Source organism: Lygodium microphyllum, chromosome 11 (assembly GCF_053477565.2).
Source record: "Lygodium microphyllum isolate KBCC chromosome 11, Lygodium_microphyllum_v1.1.10, whole genome shotgun sequence".
NCBI lineage: Eukaryota > Viridiplantae > Streptophyta > Polypodiopsida > Schizaeales > Lygodiaceae > Lygodium > Lygodium microphyllum.
The window spans coordinates 53,307,629-53,327,161 of NC_141145.1; the positions used below are offsets into that span (position 1 = coordinate 53,307,629).

The 19,533-nt window shown below is 40.5% G+C and overlaps 1 pseudogene; it reads left to right on the plus strand.

The window, feature by feature from the left end:
• Positions 1-2,931: 2,931 nt before the first annotated feature.
• Positions 2,932-19,533, plus strand: part of LOC148028827 (GDSL esterase/lipase At5g03820-like) — a 103,373-nt pseudogene continuing 86,771 nt past the window's right edge.

The window sequence follows — 19,533 nt, forward strand, 5'->3', positions numbered from 1 at the left end:
AATAGCACGACTCACAAAAGAACTACTAATGGCACGCTTCGCGTCTATTGTATAAAATCCCACGAATGTGAATAGGGCTATTTGTCCATGTGGCAATGCAAGAATGCACACCTGCACAATCGTGCTCGTCCACAATTTCATGGCCACCTGGTTGCCAAATGGTCCCATGCCTAAAGAAGCCTATGCCTTCTCTCCGTTTATCCCATAGGTGCAAAGGGAGAGATGGATACAACTAAGCCACTGTAAAAGGGAAGGGTAGATGGCCGGAGGAATGCAAATGTGCATAGTCTCTATCGGACTTCAGTCCAAAAGAATTATGGTGACGTAAAGTTGAAGTCTTTCTTATGCTGAGAGACTGATTGTGGTGGCGTAAAGTCGAATTCATAGAGACAAAGTCTCTCTCAGCCTTGACAGGACCACCTAGTGATGACAGACGCAGTCCTCTCTCTCTCTTCTCTCCTTCTTAGTTGGGATAGAACCGCACAGCGATGGGTGCAATCCTCTCTCTCTCTCTCTCTCTCTCTCTCTCTCTCTCTCTCTCTCTCTCTCTCTCTCTCTCTCTCTCTCTCTCTCTCTCTCTCTCTCTCTGTGCCCCCTGATAGGCTCCATGGTAGGCCTCAAGTAGCATGAACTCACCTTGAAGAGGTGGGCCTACTGGGCAAATTGCAAGCTAAGTCAACAAAAGAGCTAGACGGAAGGCGCACACTGATCAAGCACATGTGGGTACCACTCATGGGCTATTTGCTCATAGACGCCAATTCTGGCCTTTAGGTCTAGTTGACCACTAGTGGTGGTGGGTGTCATCTTCATTAGTGCCCCTTACCTAATCCATCTCCCTCCTCGCATTTGGATCGTTATGCCATTATCGCCTTAGGCATATGTCATTAAGGGAATTTTTGCCACACTGCAAAATTATGTGCACCTTCAAGCTTCTTTATATGCATCAAATTATTGTTGTCATTGCTGCTAGCCATGGTTTTCAGCCCAAATGTGACAAAAAAACTAGCAAATGCAGGCCCAAACTGTCACCCAAGTGACCAAGGTACAAACAAGTACCAATCAACAATAAATGACCACGTAGAAGTATAGATTTCATATCTGTAATTAAGTTTTCAGAAGCACCAAACCAAGTGATACAATATTATCCAACTGATTACAGCTGTTCCAAAGGGCATGTGCATCACATTACATGAGAAATCCCAAAATTTCAACTGAAATTTCTGTTGTATATGTATCCATGGGCATAAAATTTAACAGGAATAGTCAAAAGCCCCAAAATTTTGTGCTCAAAAGCGTCAAACACACATTTGCATTTCCTTTGTCATGCATAGGATTGTCCAATTTCGCCAAAATAAAGCAATTTTAGCAAAACCCCCAAATTTTACCAAGTGTTGATGCCCAAATTGCACGGAATTCAACCTGCATGTACATAAAATGACCAAATGCTGCACAAATTTTGCCCAAATTGCAAAAGCCCCAAATTGCATGGGGTCTAATGTGCCTCAATGTCGAGAAATTGAGTTAATATCAGCCCAATTTGCGCATGTACATTAAAAGCCCCAAATGTCACGGACAAAATGTCACAAATTCTTGCAATTTCTGAGACAAATTATCATTGTTGCATCTTGCTCGCACCAAATCTGGACAAATACCCAAATTTTCCAAGTCCTGCATGCATGAATTTCAGTGAAATTGAAAAAATTTCACTAAAATATAAAAAACCCCAAAATTCCCATGCAAATGTGCACCGACTTTGCAATTTCTGAGTCAGATTGTCCAATTCTGTGCTGAGATCCCCAGATTCGAGAAAAGCCCCAAATTTCTAAGTCGATTTTGCACAGATCTGAGATTTTGTGCTTACACGCGCGAAACCTTGTCAATGGGTAAACGAAATTTCAAAAAGATTGAATTTTTTTGGAAAATCCTGACGGGTCCGTTGACCTATCAGGCAGTCGGGCACCGTGAGCCCTGTTGCCGGTTCCGTCCTTGCTAGTCGTGATCGTCGCCCGTGCAGCCCTGCACCCTGTCCCTATTTTGCGCAATCCTGTGTTCGTGTCACGCAGTAGTAGCCTCCTCGTTCATCAACGCTGCACTCGTCAACTCGTCTACAGTGTCACCTGGTGTTTCGTCAGCGCTATAGCCCGTCGCATGCCTGGTCCACGCCTGCTGTAGTCGCCTGCTGCAGTTGACTGTCACTATCTGCAGCTTACACATGTGACTCTCCTGCTCGCCTTTGAGCTCTCGTCACCACGCCGGTCTTCTCCCTCAGCCTAGTGATCGTCTGTAGCACTTGCACTCTAATATCAGTTTGTAGGAATTGATTAGGCACGAGGATCGAGGCAGACTGTCGTATGCGCAGTGAGAGACAGAGAGAGAGTGAAAGCAAGCAGTGTAGAGTGTGAGCATGTTTCTTTTGGTACAATGACGAGTGTACCTTTAGGTTTTTAGATAGATATATATATATGCAAGTACAATGTGCTAAGGGTGTGTCCACACCCGTGCACATATAAAAGGCATGATTGCCCTTTATTCCCAATAATGGTGATGTGGGAGAATGGGCTAGGGGATAGACCCCTAAGTGCTGTGAATGTGACCCTATGCTTCTTCTTTTTTCTTTTCTTTTCTTTATTTCTTTTTCTCCTTCTTCTTCTTCTCCTTTTTTTTTTGGGTGGGTGGCATAGTTTAACAAGTAGGCATGCTACTCAAGAACTAGCATGAGCATAGGCTAAAGGCATCCTGTGCTAATCATATATTCTAATGAGTTGTGCAGCTACAAGGGCGACATGGAGTAGAAGGGATGTGTACACACTGCAAACCAACTATCCACCATATCCTCCAACAACTCAATACAATAAGGAGGTAGTAGTGCAACTGTAAGGTGAAGTTGTATCATCGCCACTCAGTCAATTCCTATGTTCACATCAAAAAACAATGGCGATTGTTGCTCCTCACATGGTGAGGTCAAGGGGCTGGAACACTTAGGTCTTCTTCTTGTCATTGGCTATTATATTGAGAATTTTGGGAAATTTATACCCACCATGTTCTCCTTCTGTGTTTTCCTTACCATGTTGACGAGGATAGGGGTAGTGGAGTGGGTTCACCTTTGTTATGTTGCTTGAGTAGACAAAGGCTTGCCAAGCTATCTTGTCATTTTCTAGTGTGGGGTATCTCCATTCCAATTGGCCTCTTGTCACCCGATGAGATTCCTTAAAGGCTTCTATATCAAGTTGCCTTGCCCACTTTTTTGCTATGCTCTTAGTTGTCCTAATGAGTACTCATACTGTGTGGGGGTAGTGGCTCCTTGAATTTTTTTCTGTTATCTACCTTAAAGTATTGTATTACTGGATTCTTCATGTGCCTGATATTTTTGTATTGCCTCTTCAAGGTTTACTTGCTTTGCATCAACCAAAAGCTTAGATGGAAGGGAAAAATCAACGACCTTTTGCAGTTGTGCCCTTAATTCCTCAATCATGGTTTCATGATATTTTCTTAGTTATGGGTTTCCCCCATTGGTTGCTCCACGGATTCTCCAAAATCAAAAGTCTGGCAAGTCAGGCAGATTTGTGGAAGGGGTCATTGCAGCTAGTGGTTCCAAGATTAGTAGGAGACTTAGGGGAGAAGACTCTTCATCCATCAATCCCATCTTTTCTATCTCCCAATCCTAATATCCCTTCTGCAATATGTTCCTTATGACCTCTTGTCTCGTTGGCTTGGCGGTCATCAAGCATAGTTCCTTGATTCGTTCCATTCCCTCCAAGATACTTGAGATCATTGGGGTTTTTGGATAGATGTATGTATGCTTTAGATCTCCTATTGCTTGATGAGAATGCACTTATAGGTGTCTAGCTAGATCTTATACTATGCTTCTTGATATAAGACACTACCTAAATCATTGGACAACTTAAGAAGCATTTCTCCTTGTAGTCTCAAGGTTTCTTTTTTTACAAAATTGGTAGCTTGGCTCAGCTGACTAACAATGGTTTGATGCAAGGCATTGAAAGTTGTTTTCCACTATTCTCTCTTCTATAAATGCATTTGCTTGTAGCGGTCCCTTGTGGGGTCTTGGCTTTGGCAAGCTTGAAAACCTAGCTTGCAGCTAATCCATTTTCTTTTGCATATGAATCAAGAGGGTTGAGGGAATAGGTTCTTCATTTGCTTTCTCATTGCCCTTCTTAGAATTGGATTCTTCTTTCCTAAGGGCTAACATTCCCATAACCTATTCCTAGATTGAGATCTCTAATTATGCCTAGATGGATTTTGTGAGATCCTCTCTTTCTTGTTGTGCTCATCCACCAATTTGTCAAATTCTTTCTTGGAGAGTTTGGCCACCACATCAAATAAGCTATGTTCTTCATCACATGCAATGTCTTCCCTATGCCTTTTTCATTGCTACTCCTTTTCCTTTTCTTTTTTTGCTAAGTTGAGTATAGAACCAGGCATAAATTCTTCGTAACCCAGGTGGGTGGCTATCAAGTGAGTCAGTGTGGATACATAGTTTCATGATCATATTTTAAGCCTCTATGCGACTCATCTTGGAGGGTGTGTCTTTTTCAGAGGCCATGTGAGCTTGTACCAAAGGATTTAGAGATGCACTCCAACCATAGTTCAAGTCCTAGCTCACTATATTTCTTGTCATTATGTCTTTCACGAATCATTTTGGGACCTTGATTAGGCTAAAGGTAGGCTTATTATAAGTGAAGAGGTGGTGAAGGACTTGTGTAGTGGCTTTCAATTCTTCATCACTAAGCTTTGTCAAAAGCACCCTCCTTCTATGACGCCATATTTGGGATATCGTTACATTTTCTGTGTTGTGTTACATTTCATGATTTTCTTTTTAGGTCGAATGTTTGTTTCACTATTTCCAGTGTGAGCTCAATGATCTTTTCTTGGTGCTCCCAATGGTCTCCATTCTTCAAGTTGTACCACATCTAGAAGCCCTTTCTTTCTGCTCAACATCCATAAATCATAGCCTCACACAGCTGTGAAATTGACAAGGTGGTAGATGCTTTGGTGAGGGTTGTTAATCCACTGTTGGCTATCATCTCCTTGAGTGATTGGTGATGGTTGATGAAGTGGTTCATGCTGCTTGTGCTTCTAAAGTGGATTTGGCCAACTTCATGCATGTTTAGTTGAATGCCAAAGTTGGCCTTTTGCAAGGGAGTGAAAATATTTTTGTCCTCATTAAGAGGATCCTTGTTGGTCCCTTGCAAACCACAGAATATATCATGAGCTATTTCTTTTGTCCTCATGATTCTTGACTAGCATTGGTCTCTTGCAAGCCACACAATAGATCATGATCATGAGCAAAAAATTTTGTCCTCATTAAGAGGATCACTTGTTGTTTGACTCCTACAAGCCATAGAATAGATCATGAGCTATTTCCTTTGTCAAAAACTTTCATCGTGTTATTATTTGTAGGTAATACTCCTGCACATATTTCCCAATTGAAATTCATAGCTTACCCATCTCCTTATCACTTTTACAACAAAAAATTGTACTTGTTTGGCTATGGTTGGTTGTGCCAGGGTTCTTGATAAGTTGCTTGTCGGTGATTTGTTGCTTGATCACATTGCTCATAGTCATTAGCTTGCTCATAGGTCTACACATTGGTTGGTCTGGTTTGCATTGGCTCTGGTGGGTTATTGCTCTCCCTCCCCATGCAAAAATGAGTCAAGCTTCCTAGCTTGGGAGAGGGGTCAAGTGTGTGTGGCCATAAATTTTTAAGTTATTTTTATATGGTACAATATTATTGGTATTTATAAAGGTTAGATTTTATTTTTTTACAAGAGAGGATTCCAAATTCCACTAGTCATAAAAGTTAGGATTGTACTCTAGTTCAACATGAGAGTCTAGGTCAACTGACCAAATGAGAAGCTCATAAAGATATGAGGTCATGTTGTCCAAGAGTAATAGGATATTGACGTGAATCACAACATGGAGTTTTCTTTCATCAGCAATTCAATGAGGGGGTAGTGAAGCAACTCTTTAAGTGGCATGAAGGCACGAGCTTTGATGATGGCCCAAAGAGACATGGTCTCATAGTAAGTGGGGTCATGCTTTAGGAAGCTGATGAATTTTTGGTGCTCTATAGCTGTAACCTCTTTACTACCAAGTGTGGTGACTTCATGGTGAAGAGTGAACCATTTATTCTGGAAGCGACTTGAAGTGCTACATAACTACTATACTTCAAAGATACCACCCGAGTTTGAAAGGAGCATGTTCTTCCTATAGGAGGAAAGTAGTTGACATTTCCTTAACTAGTCTTGTGAGATCTCTTGTGCTAACTTTCCCAAGATGGTAATGATTTTGCATAAGAGATGTTCATGCTCCTCCCATGTAGAAGACTATTGGGATGTTAATGAGAGCATGTCAATGTCCACCATGCCTAGGTCCACCATCATGGCAAATAGTTTGGGAAAGGTGCCAAAAGTGGTGTCCAAGAGTAAGAAGCACTCAGTGAGGGGATTTTGGGTATGGATGGATAAGTTCTCACCCAATTGATATATGGATCTACAATTTTGTTATTTATTGATGTGAACTAGAGGAAGTGTTGGTATGGGCTTATCCTATATGGGGCCAGGTGGAGATGTAAGACATGATGTCCTCTTTTGAGGGTAGTGGATCTTTTGGTAGGGTCCCTTTTGGGACTAGTTCTGTCAATTCGAGTGGTGGGGGGATTTAGGGCTTCGAGCGAGATGATGTAGAATGAGGTTCAAAATGGAAAAATGAGTTAGAGATAGAGTCTTGGTGGAAGTTAAGCGCGTTGTGTTCAGGCTCTATAGGGGATGGATTGGGTGAAGCGATAGATGCATGAGATGTAGTATTGGGCAATTTGGGTAACCAAAGCTTATGGGATCCATGATAATAGGCATGAGCTTCTAGAAGCTTCTTAGGGACATAGCATTGTGTAAGGCATGAGTTGTGTTGTGACTTATGGCAATGGCATAGGGGCTGGTGCTTAGTGGCTTGAGTGTTTAAGAAGCATGTGAGGAGTTTTTTGGTCGCCATTGCCACTATGTTGTGGTGCTAATGGGGATTTTTCTTGCTTGCATGGTCATCTACAAGTCGGATCAATAAGGTTATGGATGCAAAGATATGTAGCCTGGATCAGAGGTTCATCATCTAACTCAATGCTACTAATGGTCATTGCTCTTACATTTACAATTGTCGACCCAATAGTAGACATAGGTGAGGTCACTTGTTGACACTACTCAAAATGGTCATAGAACATTTGTTTTATACTCAACACATGACTCTTCGTATTTACCATCGATGGTTCATGTGAAGGCTATCCAAGTGGATAATACTTTCAAATTCTACTTCCATTGAAGTGGCCAATGGGTTGGCCATCTAGAGTTTCCTACTCCACATTCCCAATTCTATTGATTACGTGGCACAAAAAGGTTTGAGGCCTTGTAATTTGAGTTTTTGCTTGTAGCCTTTAATTGAATAAAGTAGGACAAGGTCCCCCTTGTCAAAGGAGCATTACTTGACATGCTTGTCAAACTAGGCCTTTTGTTTAGCCTTATCCGCAAGTAGGGCATGAGTGGCTAGCAATCGTGTTTCAGTCAATCATTCCAACTCAAGCAATCAATGTTGCCATGCTTTAGTATCTTCCCATCATTCTTGAATGGTGATGGATAGACTATGGATCAAGAATTCCATAGACATATGGGGATCAGTGCCATATGTCAAACAAAATGGGTGTCCTATGGCAATCTTATAGGCTAAGAAATAGGCCTAGAGAGCTGTCATAAGCTTATGATCCTAGATAGATTGTGAAGCCAAGACTATCTTGGTCAGGACACTAATGAGGATTTTGTTGTTGGTAGATTTTGCATGGCACGGCTACATTGATAATGCACGCATGACTAGTCAGCTCTACTGTGGGAGCCTATGCCAGCCTTGCTATAAGGCCATACCTTCATCCAAATGCAAAGGGAGAGAACCTCACATGGAATGTCAACCTTGCCTCGGTAGCGTCAGGCTTCTACAATCAAACAATGCTCAATTTTAATGTGGCACCAAATGAAATGGTTCAGGCAATACAAGGTGAAACCAAGTGGTGTTGCGAGCAACAAAAAGGTGAAGTCTATACTAGCGAATGCATTGTATGTGGTGAGCGTAGGCTCAAATGACTATGTCAACAATTACTACCTCAATCCCAGGCTCCAATCTCTCTACAACATCACTCAATACACTGATTTCCTCTCTCGCCTCATTACTACCTTCCTTCAGGAACTATATAATATGAAGGGGCTCGCAAGATTGCAATCATTTCATTTCCTCCACTGGGCTGTGTGCCGTCCCAGATAAACCTCCATGGAAGCAGCTTTGCATTGCTCAACAAGTGAAAGGCCTCAAGTGTGCCCTTCCTCAACCAAGTGGCCACACATGCCAATATGAAGTTGCAGCAAAGCACCCTCCCTAGAATCAATCTGGTCTATCTTAACAGCTACAATTTGGTGTTTGATGCTTGCCAATACCCTTCCAAATATGGAGGACATGAAGCTACCTACACCAAAGAGCAATCAATGTATTCATTTGAAGAACTTGAAGACATTTCTGCTACCTTGGAGAAAGTGCAAGAGTTTGAAGTCATTTCCGCTGCCTCAAAGATGATGATACTTTTGCTTTAGGGGGACATGAAGATTAATGCAAGCAAAGTCAATGAAGACCATAATGAAGAAAAAGAACAAACAAACCAGAAAGAAAAAGACCAAGAAAAACAAGACCATGAAGACAAAAAGAGCATCAAAGAAAGCAAAATGGACTACGTTAAAGAAGCGGACAAAGAAAAGAAGATCTACTATGCCTACCATGGCATATCTAATGAAGAAAATCACAAGGGCTTGTCGGTCCTTGTCTCTACTTTTCACTAGAACTTTGTATTGAATGTACTTGCCATTAATGCTCTTGACATATGCCTTGTAAAACTCCTCATATAAGCCTATACATAGCAGCCTCTACACACTTAGTGAGGCCTTGTAATAGCCCTTGGATGTTAGCCATGTTTTTTGGTACCCACACTTAGCCTTTTCTACAACAGCCTCTGGTGTTTACCATGTTTATGGCATACCCACACTTAGCAAGGTTCTACTCATGACAGCCTTTGTACACTTAGTGCCTTGTTCACAGTTGTGATTGAGGAGGGGTGTTGAGAAATATGCAATCACACCCATGTGACAGCCTCTTTGTATGGAGCAATAGGGCAAGACATAAGGAGTTTGCTAGAAAGGATGCTTGAAATGCAAGATGCCTGAATCCCATAAGCACAATGGAGAAAAAGGGAACCATCATGAGCCTATAAAGTGATGTACATTCTTATCATTCAAGGATGGAATACAACTGTACTTTGTCCTTTTAGTCATAGTCAATGTCATGCTCAAGATTGTGTTTATTAGTCCAAGCTTCCATCTTGGAACCTAATTCACTTGAGTAACAATTGGTCTTTTCAATCTATGTCATCATGAACATTGTCTTTGTGTTCCATCCGCCATAGCCATGCTCTAGATTCGACATTTTCAACACTTTCAATATAGGGAATTGAATGAATTTGGATAGCATCAAAAGAAAAAAAAGCAAGGAGGAAAATAAAAGTTCTAAAAGAAGAGAGCAATGAGCTTACATTTTTTTCTATAGTCCAACCAAATATGAAGAAAAAAAAATGCAATCAAATTGGCTAGATTTTAGTGATGCCTTGATTTCAATGCTGATCAATTTGAAGGCATTTGGGGAGTCAAACACCAAAAAAGCAAGGATCCCTTAATTTCAATGTTGATGCTCCACGAGAGAGAGCCTAGAATTGGATGATTCAACAATCAAATTGATTGCTACATGGAGCATCAAATTGAATTCTTGACCATTGAATCGAATGCTAAAATTGGATGATTCAACATTCAAATTGAATGTTATATGGAGCATCAAGTTAGATTAGATGATTCCGAGATTCAATGACTAGTCGCGCCATGCTAAATAAAGCATTGAAATAAAATGAGTTGTTGTCTTACCAAATCAAGCATCAAATCAAATGCTACCTTGGAGCATAAAATTCAATCTTGTGATTGAATAGAATGCTACCTTGGAATCGAATGAAATGACTTGTTGCCTACAATTGAATTGAATGATATTTTGGATGACCAAATGCTTGAATCATCAAATCAATTGGATGATTACGAAACTCAATGACTTATGTCCATGCTAAATAAAGAATTGAATGGAAACATTGAAGGAAAATAAATTATCAAACCACCAAAAAAATAATGAACACTTGAGGGAGTGAACACTTGGGAGAAAGAGAGTCAAATATCTAATAACTAAGAACATCTTATGGAAATTACATGGTGCAGCTAAGATAGAATCTGAGTAAGGAGTAGAGAATATATAGCAAATATGAGAAGAACAAAAATTGCTTTAATTTTAAATGAATTGATACAAAGATGGCTCTCATGCTCTACAGTGTGCTGTAGAGGCCTTTTTAGTTGAATTGATGATTGATGCTCAACATTGTGCAATACATGCGAAGCACATCACTGTAACTCCCAAGGACTTCCAACTTGTAAGAAATCTTCAAGCAGTGAAGGATGCATTCGTTCCAATGGAATGAACATAGTTTGCCATGTTATCTTTTTTGGCATAGTGTTATCCTCGTGCATTGGACGTATGACTATGTCCCAGTGCAAAACTATTGCATGCGCCCTTAAAATATAAATTAAAATTTTATAATTGTCCTTTGCTCTCAACTTTGACTATGCATCTTCACTGTATTTTCAATTCTTACTTATAGTTTTTGTTAGCATTGTCAATTTCAATAGGAATAACATGCAAGATTTTGCAATTTCTTGTTGTAGACTTTACTCCTAATGCCTCTGTATAGTCTATGTGGTGAGAAGTTTCTAAGGGCCAGTAGTTGCGATGTTGATTTCTCAATTATCAATCCATCCATAATTTGGGTGTGGGATAATTTTTAAAATACTAAACTGTATCAGAATGCGACGAAACTTCACACGCGCACTCGTTAGGTTGCCAAGAGCCCAAATATTTTTTTTTGAAAAAAAGGTACCTGCAGACCCCCGGTCCGAAGTCTGGCATCTGGAGCCACTTTCCTACCAGGAAAGTGGCGTCTGACCGGGGGTCTGCAGGTAATTTTTTTTTTTTTTTTAAAGGGCTCTTGGTCACCTAACGAGTGCGCTTGTGAAGTTTCGTCGCATTCTGATACAAGGTTATGGATTTACGATCACACGATGGACAGTGCGTATGAAGCTGCATTAACCCGGTTTTGGGGTTTAAGTGGGTTAAAAGTTCATTCTTCTTTTCATTTTCACGTCTTGATTTCTTTGCTTCCTCCATTTTCACATCCCCAACCTCTATCTCTTCTCCCTCTTGCCCTCCTTGAGCTTGCATGGCACGCACCAAGCATGTCGCCATTTTGGGCCCGAGAAGACATCACGCCAAGGCTCTTCACCTGGAGCACAAGGTGGAGCCTCCTCTAGTGCAGCAACAGGTGCTCCCCATAGAGCACAAGGACCACCACAGAAGAAGAGGAGATGGAAACCGGGCACTGTCGCCCTTTGAGAGATAAGGAGATCCAACGCATATACGAGCTTCTCATCCCGAAAAGTTCTTTTCATAAAGTTGTTCGAGAAGTCATGCAAGACTTGGAGCTGAAAGGGATGTGAAGATTTTGGGCATGATTGTGGGATCGCCCACCAGTAGGAAGGTGGACTGCTGCAACCATGGAGGCCCTACAAACCGTTGCAGAGGGGTTTCTCATCGACTTGTTTGATGATACACAGCTTGCAGCCATCCATGCAAAGTGTGTCACAATCACAGATAAAGACATGAACTTTATCATTCGGCTTCAACATGGCAAGGGGACTCCGCCATAGTTTACTAGATTAATGATGCAAGGTTTGTAATGAGTGTTACAACGCCATAACATCTTGGAAGCCCAAAAAATTTTGTATGCTCTGCCACATTGGAATATTTATTTATATATACATAATATCTCATGCGATGTGTACTGAATTCAAATAATTTAGTAAAGTTGTTTTGTTTTGTTTCTTGAAACGCATGACTCTTAATTTTTGTTTAACGTACGAATGCATCAAAAGTAGTAATACATATGGATACAACTTAGGTTATTGCTTATGCACAATTGCAAGTACAATACTACATGTTGAATTATGTTAATATATGCGGATGTGTCATTCATGTACCATACATTATCATCACACTTACACAATCACAAGTGCAGTACTACGCGTTGAATTATGTTAACGTATGCAAATGCATCATTCACGTACCACACATTATCATCACACTTATACGAATCACACATTTATTTAATAAATATTTATTTGTAGGGACAAAGTAAAGTATCTTGTATCCATCAAGAAAAATACATGTGATGGCTGTTAGTGATGGTAGATACAAAAAGCCGATAGGCAACAAGAACTCTCAATGGTTCCTTGGCTTTTTCATCAGTGGAGAGGAGGGGCCAGCTTCCGATGAAAATATAAGTTCCTTCTTTGCTTCAAAAATGATGCGCTCCCCCTTTAGCTCTTTCTCCAGGAGAAGCGGATCCGACACTTTAGTGAGGTCGCCTAATGTTGCAAGCACACACAGCTCCACCCCGTGTTTGGTCAAACAAGTAAAGAAGCTTTGATCGCTTGATTGGCACCACCTTCTCCAAGCTAGATGTCACAGGTATCACTCGAGAAGGTCCAAACTTGGTCTCGAATTTTCATGATTATTTCTTGCCCTCTTGGTGAGCACTTCTTATGGAAGACCACCAAATCTGCAACAAGGTTACCGATATACTCCTTAAGAGTTGAATCCTTGCGTCGATCCGCATATCGAGCTCCTCTTTGCCTTGATGCAAACTCATCTATATATAGCATGTCCTGAATGATAAAGTCAAATCAAACAATATATTTAGCGACTAACCTAGAGTTATCAAAAAGCGATGAAACTTGATGGTAGGGTGCGTCGGGTCCCCCGGAGTCCACCGGTAAAATCTTGGTCAAAAATGATACATGCAGCCCAGAAAGTGGCCCCATATGCCAGACTTTGGACGTGGCAGCTGCATGTATCATTTTTGGCCAAGATTTCACCGGTGGACTTCGGGGGACCCGACACACCCTACCATCAAATTTCATTGCATAAAAATATATGGTAGTTAGAAATCTCACCTTCTCCAGATCATCTTGTATCATCATTTCCTCGTGTGTCAGGGAGGCACCTCTTTGGGTAGAGGGATCTACAAATGCCTTAGTAGGAAGCTAGGGCCTTGGTCCAAACAAATCATGCTGTAGTGCTTCAAATTCAGCATCAGGCATAAGGTAATCTTCTTCAACCGAGGTAATATGCTCCTGTGCTGCTATGATCGCACTCACAGTATCTAAGATTGTGCCATCATATCTTCCAATCTCTGCCATTGTTGGATGCACATCCATGTAATCATAATCGATCAGGTCTTCCATTGAATCCCTGACTAGGATAGAAAACAACTCTTCTTCCTTCATTTCTAAGTATTGTAGTACATTTGATAGAAGTAAGTATTGTATACTATCTACTTCAATGGGTGTCAAGGAGGCAAGGTTGGGTTTGTCGACTTGTGGCTGTTCTGAAGAAGATCGCACCATGAGAGCCAGCCCTTGCTCTGTCACCACTCGATGTTCCTCTTCAACATTTATGAGCTCTTCAATCAATTCTTCTCCCGTGAAACAACCTCTGGAGTTGTATCTTCATCACTCTCCTTCTCTAACGGTGTATCCAATGCAAGGAGGTGAATTGCCAATGCACAATCACACTCCACGAGATCCAAAGGTGATGTACCTGGTGCATTTCCCATGGGAACAATGCATACTCTATGCAAAGGATCCACATGGGCCAGACACCTATTCACCACTTTTTGGTGATTCTTTCCTACTTGAAATACCATGAGGTACCCAAGTCATGTCAGATCCCTCGATGGAGTATGTGCATGTAGCAATGGTGCTCACAAAGTCTTCCAAAACCTGAAGGGGGGAATCCAACGATGAGAGCACACTTTCAAGGTTGAAGTTCTTAGAGAAAACCTAGAATATATCGTCACCCTAGTTGGCAAAGATAGTCTCGTGGATCCACTCATCAAAGTGTGTGCGAGCATCCATCATAATAGGTAGGAGGGATGTGGTGGATATAAAGAGATGAAGAGAGAAAGTATGAAATGAAACAATGAAACAAGAACTAAACAAGTTCTACCTTAAAAGCCTTAAGTTTTAAACCATTAAGGGTTGTACGCATACGATATTTAGTTATGGCTTTACTTACATCTTTGTAAAGTTTACATGCATATGTAAATGTGTTGATGTGGAAAGTGTATAACAAGTATATGATTTTGCATAAATATCATAATTTTAAATATTGCAAGTTTGTAAGCGATAATATTCTATTGGCAAAAAAAAGCCAAAAATTTACAAGTGTTGGATATTACAACTTGTGGTGTTGGTATTTTTAGGGAGTCTCTACAATTTCTAAAATATGTAGAGCCACACACTTTCCGTTGGTAATAGTATCCTCAGCTCGGCTTCAAATTTTCCTACCATCTAGTTTAAAATAGAAGCTAACAGGTGGATTCTGCATTAACATTGTAATTTCCTGGCGCATTATACTAAAGGGCCAATCATCCTCCATTTGCAACACTTGGGGCTTGCGGTCCTCACAAATGATAGTAACATCCACATCTGCACTTTTACGCATGTCTTGATCAAGGCACAACCATTTACCCTTGTGCATCCTCCATCTACGATACTTGAACGCTAGGCATAAAGTTTGTTGTGCGACAAAGTACCTGTAATTGGAAAGGAAAGTTAGCCGATTCATCCCAAAGTAAGATAATAGTTAACTAAGAGAGAAATTTTTTATCTGAAAGCCATGTCCCTTGTTGTGACTCGACACTCCACAGTGTCAGGACTGTGAGTTATTTTTGATGCCCAAGTTTTACCTAGAATCCTTGTTACATAATCCTCTGATGTATTTTTTATGACATACGTGCTTTTGGTACGTCTCAAACCCTTACATTCCTTGAACATGTGTGCAAAAATTGCAATTGGTATGAACAAGCTTAGATGTACATTCTTTGAGCCGATGCTTGGCTTCATAGAATTCAATATGTCTAGTGAAATTTTTGTGCTACACATGTGAAAAATGTCGCTACTACACAATGGCCATTCTATGCTATTGAGATTCAATATGTGCATAGACTCAAGGGTTCCATATTCTCGACTCCCCTTGGGTAATATGTACTTGGAGTCATAGAAAAAAACAAGGTCCTCTACGAGTTGCTTAGCTGTACGCCCCCCTCAAAGAGCAATCTACCAATTTTGAGGTGGTAACACTTAAAAAAACTAATGAAACTCTCAACATTTTGCCACTCACAGCAATCCGAAGGGTATACTTCTGTAAATACAAGACAAGTTGTTACATAGGTATCATGAAATTTCTCATTCTCAATGAGTTGCAAATACTTATTGTTTGCAATGTTTCGTTGAAAGGGCACATTGGGCGCAATATGTATTTGTTTTTGCATGAATACATGTTGTACAAACGCTTCTGTTACAAGGTGAGAATCAACATTCCTTTGTCTGAGAGCTAAAATTTTATGCTTCCGATGCTTTGATACATCTACAATTGCAAATGCTTTCACCCTGAATGCTCCCTTCATACTTGGACGCATATGTATCCAAGACAAGCAATGATACGTATCAGTGATCCAATTTCCTTCTTCATCTTTTCTGTTACGTACTTCTATCGAGAGAATGCTTGTTATTCTCTCAAGGCATTATAATCTATGCATTAGATGTAAAGAAGTATGTATTGACCCCTAAATAATAAGCATTTTAAGTCTGTCCAGTAATCACCAATATGCCATACAAATCCACATGGCATTAAGAGATGTTTACACTTTTGTAAACAGACATAAACATCGATATCAAAACACATGTGGATATATACATCAACATAAAGTATAGATTTAATTTCAAGACATCACTTTAATCATACCATTTACATGAAATATAATGAAAAGAATAGCACAAGAATACTCAAAGAATTTTGCCAAAATAAATTTTATTATAATGAAGAGGAGTCTGATTTGACTCAATACATTGTATGAAATGTGGGTATTATAGAGTAGTTGTTACAAGGATAGCAGCCACATGGCATGCAAATCTTAATAGGCACATTGGATTGACACCTGAGATATTCTAAGACTCAACACATTGTGTGTTATATGGATGATATGATACAAGAGTTTCATGGATCATTGCCAATTGGCATGGAGATCCAAATCGACACATAGGACCAATAAAGCAGAGGATTTTTGAACCATCGACTTCCAATAGATCCATATCATCCAACACAAAGGAATCACTCACCACATCAAAATAGTTGATGGAGAATTATATGCTTCACCTAAACCTTGTGCAATACGTGCATGTACAAAAAAACACCTACGTGAATCCCTTTTAACAAAAATACTTTCATGAATCCCTTTTAGCAAAAAATATCTAGATAACTGCATGAATAGAAGCAATATAAAATAGGGCCAATTTACCTATAAGCTGATTTGTTGAAGATAAGATTGAATCATTGCTAATCAAAACCCATTGCAAATGATGGACATAAGAAAACATCAATCCCATCAAATATAAAAGTCACTAATTAAATGAATAAAATTTGGCACCACAAAATATGGTAGATTTACTTGTAAATTGAGCTACAGAATCTTTGCTCTACCTTGTGTTAAGTGCTGCAACAACAATTGATCCTTAGGTTAGAACTAGCATCAAACCCTATTGTAAAGATAGTAGAAAAGGGACAATGCAGAGAGGAAGAAAGAGAGAGTTTGTGTGAGTACGTGGGAGAGAGGAATAACTGATCACCTATCCAATCTTGCCCAAATTGATCTCTGCAAAATATAATTTTGCAAGAGTTAGTATTTACATGAAGGTATACTGAAAAAACAATAGAAAAGAGGAAACATAGACAGAGAAAGAGAGAGAGAGAGAGAGAGAGAGAGAGAGAGAGAGAGAGAGAGAGAGAGAGAGAGAGAGAGAGAGAGAGAGAGAGAGAGAGAGAGAGAGAGAGAGAGAGAGAGAGAGAGAGAGAGAGAGAGATAAGCACTTATGCAATATCACCCAAAATGATCTCTGCAACAAAACAAAAACAAGGGTTAGAACTAACATTGTGTTGTATTGAAAAGATATCAGCAAAAAAAAAAACCAAATAGAGAGAGATTAACACCTTTGTCTCTTGCTCCAAATAAACTCTGCAAGAAAACAACAATTAGAACCAACATCAAATTCTATTGAAAACACAACATAAAAGAGAAACAACACATAGAGAGAGGGGGAAAGAAAGGAGAGAGAGATGAGCACCTCTGTCTCCTGCCCCAAACAACCTCTGTAATAAAACAACAACAACAGTTAAAACCGACATCAAACCCTATTGAAAAAATAGCAAACAAGAGAAAATGCAAAGAGAGATGGGCACCTATATTTTGCCCAAAATCTGGAACTGCGTGGAGAAGAAAGTGTAGAGGTAAGCAGAACGCTTAAAACCCTAATTACTCTCAGCAGGGAGGTTCAATGGAGACAAAAATTCACGAGTATAGAGAAGAGAGAGAAAGTGGTATGTTGCTCAACTTTTGGGTCAAACTAATGAGAGGGAAAAAAGCCAAAATTGAAAATTCTCCAAAAAAAGGGGAGAAATACGAGGTGAGAGAAACTCAAATTTTGTGTACTATTCATTCTCCCTTTTTTTAATCCCCCACTACCCCTTTTTTTAATAGAAAACCCAAGATTTGGAGAGAGAAGATTCACCCTCCATGGATGTCAACATCTAGCCTTCCTATTGGACAATCCAAAAGGCCCACATCTTAAACTATACGTGTAGGTCCATTGAGCAACAGTCTAGGGAGGATGATCCGAAACCTGCAAGCCCACCAATTAGAGATGAAGGGTCGAGCTCAAGTGCCATGTGCCAAATTTCATGCCACCTACAGTGCAAGAAGGCAAGGGCAAGGCTCCAATCACCCCCATTCCCACTCTCTTGATACTCGCCACCAGCACCGCCATCTCCACTCTCAGTTATACGACCCAAGTTGATGCCAGCAACTTAATGGCTTGGGTCTAGTACTTCGTGAATAAAGAAATAGGCCAAGGAGTAAACACAATATTAGTGAGTTTGGGAATCTCCCAATTTCCATTTTTTGAATACTAAAAAGATGGCACCCAGATAACATGCCCATAAGTTTCTCAAAACCATATGATGTGACCTATCATTGGAAAGTGCTTGAAAAATGGAATCTATTGAGCTATGGAGCACTTGATTTGGAGCTATAGTGTTCAAGTTATGACAAATCCAAAGATTTGACAATGTGTCCCAAACTTATGGGAAATTCCCATATTTCCCAATATGGTGTTAGTAGGAGAAGAAACCCCCCTGGTAGAAACCAAAAGGCTGGTTGCAGCAGACATCGAGTCAAGGCAAAACCCTAAGAGGCAAAAGGTGGCAGGCTTCACAACCTTCATCCCCGCAACAGAGAGGCCATCCAAAGAATATGACGAGTATGTCAAGGAGCTTCTCTCTCAATTAGAGAAAGTCAAGGAGGAGAAAAAAATCGTTGTAGCAGAGCTTGAAGCCAAAAAAGAGGCCATGGCTGCATCTAGTTGGAGAAAACACACCAAATAGCCATGGCCCAAAGGGAAGTTCACGAGCTAAAGGAGCAGCTACAAGCTAAGGAAGAGACAGAAGTAGAATGCCAGGCACGATTGAATGAAGAAACCAAGGCTATAGAAGCCTACAATGGCACAATGAAGAGATTGTGGCACGCTACGAATATTTTCAAGCTGAAATGGAAAAAAACACTAAAGTCACAGAAGAACTGGAGGAGTTGAGGGAGGAAAGAGCTCGCAGGTACAAAAGTGAGGTGGAGAAGCTAACCCAAGAGGGTACCTCAGCACAGGAAGAGCAGTAAAAGCTAAGGGCAGAAATGGAAGATCAAGAATGAAAACTAACAATGCTAACTCAGAGGGAGGGGGAAAGCCTCGAAGTTATGAACAGGAGGGCAAATGAATGGGCTAACCTGAATGAAAAAAGAGTCAAAGCCTTGGCATATCGTCTCGCTCAAGTCGAAAAAGAAAAAATAATTATTGAAAGTAGAGCGAAAGGCGCCCAAGTGAGCTTCCAAACCTAGCAACGTGCCTTCCTAGATACCCTATTAGACGTCACCCAGGCAAAGGAGGGAGAGTCCATAGAGGCAATAAAAAAGAAACTGGGAATGGCTCGTAGAACACTAAAAGCAGGACTACAGATGCCACCACAACTGAGTGGAGTTGGCCCAAGCATGAAAGAGCAATGCCATTATCTCCTATTGGCAGGCCGAACCTCGCAGGAAGTGGACGCACTCGGGTTCTTTGAAGAAGAGTAGCAGGAGCCAAGCCAAGAGAGGGAGGTGGATGTGAATGTTGGAATGGGATCACACGA